The sequence below is a fragment of the Erinaceus europaeus genome, chromosome 9 (genome assembly GCF_950295315.1).
Source record: "Erinaceus europaeus chromosome 9, mEriEur2.1, whole genome shotgun sequence".
In the NCBI taxonomy this organism is placed as follows: domain Eukaryota; kingdom Metazoa; phylum Chordata; class Mammalia; order Eulipotyphla; family Erinaceidae; genus Erinaceus; species Erinaceus europaeus.
Window position 1 is genome coordinate 42,012,033 of NC_080170.1, and position 6,214 is coordinate 42,018,246.

Here is a 6,214-nt window from a genome sequence, read left to right on the forward strand (position 1 = left end):
CTCAGGAAACTTCCCCCTGCAGGTGAGGACCAAGGTCTTGAACCTGGGACAAACCCAATTTTCTTTGGATGTCTTTCTTTGAATGCCTATGCAGGAACCAGGGAGTCATTTTGACATTTCTCTCTTGTGCCCCACTCAGTCTCACTCCTTTGTCCATCTAACACAGGTCACTGCAATCAATTTTACCTGCTGTAGATCTCTCACTCTGTCCATTTTTTTTTCTTCCCCATCATTGCCTCCTTGGTTCAAACTCCATCATCAGATCTACTTCACCGATTGTGAAGCAACTCCCCTGCAGGTGGGGAGCTGGGGGCTCAAACCGGGATCCTTACATCAGTCCTCGTGTTTTGCACCATGTGTTTAACCTGCTGCCTCCAGGCTCCCCAAACTTTCTTTTTTTTAAGGTCCTCTTGTCATGCTTTCATCTGCAGCTAAGTTCTAAACTATTCTACCCTTACTTCCCTGACTACTGAAATTCTAAGAGATCAATTTCTAGAAGCCTCATGAAAACCTTCCATGACCTGAGTTACCACAACCACCACCTCCACCTTTACCCTTACATGGTCCTGCTATGGCAGGAATTTCTACTTTTAATAAATGTTGCACTCCCCACTAGATTTGCAAACTTTTTCTCACCATCACATACTCCGTGCTGAGCTGGGCACACAGAGGCACATAAATCAGTATTTGTTAAATAAATAAGCCCACAAATGAGAATATGGCTATACTACCCAAATAAAGAGACCCCTTACAAAATGGGAGATCTTTACATGCCACACATCCGACAAGAAGCTATTAGCCAAAATATATAAAGAGCTCAACAAACTCAGCAAAACAGACAAACAAAAAAATCCAGAAATGGGGAGAGAATATGAACAGAATATTCATTCACCAAAGAGATCCAAAAGGCCAACATATGAAAAAATACTCCAAGTCATTGGCTGTCAGAGAAATGCAAAGGAAGACAGCAATAAAATACCACTTCACTCCTGTGAGAATGTCATACACCAGAAAAGGCAGCAGCAATAAATGCTGGAAAGGTTGTGGGGACAACGAAACCCTTCTGGTGAAAAAGCAAATTAGTCCAACCCCTATGGAGAGCAGTCTGGAGAACTCTTAGAAGGATAGAAATGGACCTTCCCTATGACCCTGCAATTCCTCTCCTGGGGATATATCCTAAGGAAACAAACACACTCATCCAAAAATATTTGTGTATACCTATGTTCATAGCAGCACAATTTGTAATAGCTAGAACCAGCAACCCAGGTATCCAACAACAGGTAAGTGGTTGAGAAAGTTGTGGTATATATTCACAATAAAATACTACTCAGCTATTAAAAATGGTGAATTCACCTTTTTCACCTCATCTGGATGGAACTTGAAGGGATTATCTTAAGTGAAATAAACCAGAAAGAGATGAATGAATATGGGATGATCCCATTCATAGACAAAAGTTGAAAAATAAGAACAGAAGAGAAAACACTAAGCAGAACTTGAACTGGATTTGGTGTATTGCACCAAAGTAAAGGACTCTGGGGGTGGGGGAAGTGTTCAAGTCCTTGAACATGATGGTGGCAAAAGATCTAGGTGGGGGTTAGAGTGTTATGTGGAAAACTGAGAAATATTACACATGTACCAACTGCTGTATTTTACTGTTGATTGTAAACCACTAATCCTCCCAATAAAGGAAAAATAAATTTAAAATAAATTTTAAAAAGAATACTTTAAAAAAGAACATGGTTGTATATGACCTACATAGTCAACAAAGAAAGTTAAATACTGGGAGCCAGGTGGTAGTGTACAGGGTTAAGTGCACATGGCATGAAGCATAAGGACCCCAGATCCCCACCTGCAGGGGGGTTGCTTCACAAATGGTGTATATCTTTCTCTCCCCATCTTCCTGGCCTCTCTCGATTTCTCTGTCCTATCCAACAACGATGGCAACAACAAAATAATAATAACTACAATAATGGCAACAAAAGAGAAAAAAATAGCAGTGAATTCATAGTGCAGGTACTAAGCCCCAACAATAATCCTGGAGGCAAAAAGAGAGAAAGGAAGAAAGGAAGAAAGAAAAAAAAGAAAGAAAATAAAAATTAAATACCTATTAATAAGAATGGGATAGTAATTCCATGTTTACTAACATTGAACGATATCCATGACATATCATGGACATCATGACCAGTACATTTCAAAGCCTCTGTGTGTCTCAATAAAAATAAAAATAAATCTGCATGAGTATGTTGGAAAGGTCTGTAAGACTAGTACCAAATACCTAGAGTGGTTTTCCTGGAGAATAGAAACTAGCTAGAATAGAGAAAACAGGATAACAATTTCTATTTACAAGTCTCTTGATAGTTTCACTTCTTTTTTTTTCCCTCAAGGGTTATTGCTGGGCTCGGTACCTGCAGCATGAATCCACCGCTCCTGGAGGCCATTTTTTCCCCCTTTTGTTGCCCTTGTTGTTGTAGCCTCGTTGTGGTTATTATTATTACCATTGTTGATGTTGTTGGTTGTTGGATAGGACAGAGAGAAATGGAGAGACGAGGGGAAGACAGAGAGGGGGAGAGAAAGATAAGAAACCTGCAGACCTGCTTCACTGCCTGTGAAGCGACTCCCCTGCAGGAAGGGAGCCGGGGGGTTGAACCGGGATCCTTATGCCAGTCCTTGCGCTCTGCGCCACGTGCGCTTAACCCACTAAGCCACCGCCCGACCCCCACTAGTTTCACTTTTTCAGTGACTCTGTGGTGTTGCTGTAATATCACTAAAAAAAAAAGAGGGGAGTCGGGTGGTAGCGCAACGGGTTAAGCGCAAGTGGTCCAAAGCGCAAGGACCGGAGTAAGGATCCTGGTTTGAGCCCCCGGCTTCCCACCTGCAGGGGAGTCACTTCATAGGTGGTGAAGCTGGTCTGCAGGTGTCTGTCTTTCTCTCCCCCTCTCTGCCTTCCCCTCCTCTCTCCATTTCTTTCTGTCCTAACAACAACGGCATCAATAACAACAGCAATAACTACAGCAATAAAAAGACAACAAGGGCAACAAAAGGGAAAATAAATAAATTAAATTTTAAAAAAAGATGCATTGCATTGAAGTTCAGGAAACCAACTCTTTGTAGTAAATACAGAAAAAAAAACCTTTGCATATGATTTCTCAAAGACATTAAAGTTCCAGTAACCAGTGTATTCTATGTTCAGATCTTCAATCTAGCAATAAGCTATGAGGAAGACTCAAAATGGGATAGACATACCAGCATCTGTTTATATAATTAGTCCCCTTACATGACTTTTATGTACAAGTAATATACTGAGTGCTATTTATAAACACACACACAATCTTAGGAGAAAAAAGAGAAAGAAATGAATCTTTTCTTAAATAAAAACATCTTTATTTGCCTTCACTTGCCAAGTAACACAATTATTGTTGTTTTTATTCTAACTCAAATAGAATGGATAGCTTTCTAAAGCCAGGCAGATTTCAGAAGAAAGAACAGGAACAAATACACCAATGAAATGTAGTCAGGCTTATTCCACAGCTAAAAGCCTAAAAGCTCACTTGGTTGTTAAGAGAAGTCTATGCAGGTAGAAAGACCCACAGTTCCTGAGAAAGGAGAGGCAGGTGTGTGGGTGCAATTTTTTTTTCCAGCAGCCAGCCTACAAGGGGAGAGCTGGGAAAAGTCTGTATTCTAGAATAAATGCTGTCACTTGGAACGACATTGCTTCTTTTTTCAGACTAACTAATGGCTCAGATGGTGGGCCAAACAATGACTAAAATATGAGTCAAATGCTTTTAAGTCAAATCATTCCAATGAAATAGGCACACAGGAGAGCTGAGGGCGGGGTAGGGGGTTGTCAGGAGTTCCAGCCAGTCTTGTGACACTAGGAGAAGTGCATGTTCCTTCAGACCTGCCTCCTTCCATCTATGTCACTTAGATTTTGGTGAACTGGGGATCTTACATCTCTTCTGCTAGATCACCTCAGTTCAACTGCAATGGGGAAGGTGGCTCCAAATGGCATGCACATCTCTCACCATGCTTGTCATCTGTCTTCCCTCCGGGGTCCATCAGCACATCTTTAATTATCCTGCAGGGTGCTGGGAGATTCTAAACTCAGCCTCAATATTGGTGTCCTGATATATTTGAAAGTCAACTTTCATTTACATGCAAGAACAGCTGGCTCACAGTAAGAAGTCAGGTGGGGAAGGAAGGGAAGGAGAAGCAGAATATGAAATGCTGCCCCCAGAGAGGTGAGATATGCCCTCTCCCCTAGGGCAGGAGTGAAGTAGCAACTGCTCTGCTCCCAGAGCCAGTGCCCCCCTTTCTCAGGGCCCATAGCAGACACCATGGATTGTTTCTGGGACATCTTTCCCCTGTCCCTGCATCCTGCCAACTTCTTTTTTATTCTTCTCCTACCCCACCCCCAGAACTTCTTGTTTTCAAGCTTCCCCAAATAGCTTTTTCCCCCCACTCCCTACTTTACAATTTGATTCTTCTTTTTAAATGTATTTATTTACCTTATATGAATGAGAATGCATGAGAGAGAGGTAAGAGAGAGACCGGAATGGTGTTTTAGCCAAATGTCCTCATGACAGGGATCAAGTCCAGGGCATGTGTTTGAATCACTAAGTCACCACCTCAGTCAACAATTCAATTCTTTAGTGAACCTTCACTGTTGAGGGGTCCCTGAGAAGAGATGTGTTTTCAAATGGTCTGAGGTGCTTCTCTGGAAACACTGCCTTCCACCACATTTATTGAATGAGGACCTCACAAAGACTCAGTAGAAGGACCACCATCCCTGCGGTATCATAGAAGAACTGAAAATGATCTTCAGCACCCAGCAAACTGACAGGAACCAATCCCCACAAACCAGAACTTTAAGACAGGGGGTTTTACCAACCCCAGTTAGGTACCCAACTCTCATCTTCTGTTAATTTCTCTGAACAGATTTATATAGACATGAGGAGAGCAAATTCATTTGTTAAATCTTCCGTAGCGTAGTAAAATATACATAATATAAAATTTTTTCCAAGGGGACATTCAGTACATTCATAATGGCCTGGGAGCGGAGGTTTGATCGTGGGTATTTGCACCTTGTAACTTCTGTATTCTTCCAGGTATGCCACCATCTGGCCCCAGTAGCATATTCTTAACTGACCCCCACCCCAAAATTTAAGCCTTACAGATACTTCAAATTATTTACCAAGGATTTCTCACTGTGCCAGACACTGTGGGAAGTACAAAAGTGAATGGTACTGACTCTCAAGTAAAAAAAAAGCTACATTGGGAAAAGGAGAGAGAAGTGAAAGTCACTAGAATTTTCTTTATTTTTTTTTTAGCATTCAGTATTTATAAAGCAGTCACATATTAATGTACAAATCAATGAATTATATAAGATATATATATATATTTTTTTTTTTTTTTACTTTTTTGTGCCTAAACAGATGTTCAAAAAATCACTCAAGCTCAAGGATAGAGAATTATTTGTGTCTTATTTGGGTTGAAGATCCAAGAGATACAAGATGTAATGCCACTATGCAGGGGCCAGGTGGTGGTGTACCTGGTTGAGCACACATGTTACAATGTGCAAGGACCAGGGTTCAAGCCCCCAGTCCCCACCTGCAGTAGGAAACTTCACAAATGATGAAGCAGTGCTGCAGGTGTCTCTCTGCCTCTCTCCCTCTCTCCCACCCCCTTCCTCTCAATTTCTGGCTGTCTTTATCCAATAAGAAAATAAATATAATAAAAAAATTGAGAAATTATTTTTTAAAATAAAAAGATAAAACCACTATGCAAAGTTTCAAGAAGCAATTTCTATAAACACAATGTTTTGAACCTAAACTGAAACCCCACCTCTATTCCAGAGATTAGAGAAGTGGGAAGAGCTGGAGATGGAGAGATTTGGGGTTTAGTGGCCAATATGCAGTATAATCTACTCCTAGTAAAAGATTCGCCTTGTGCCTTTTAAGCTAGCCAACTACTCTGGTTCAAGGACAGAGAGGCTGCTACACTTACAGCTTATATTTATGGAGATGATTACATTAATATGTTCTTGCTTGTGGGATATGAGAGATATGGGATATGAGGAAAAGCCTGTCTAGGCAAGAGAAAGCCAGCACAAAAGAATATTCCCAAAGGCTAAAGAAGAAAGTACAAGAAAGCAGTCGGAGGGGAGATCAGGCCCCATCACAGGTTGGACAGGTAGCTGAGATGTGTGCAGTGATCA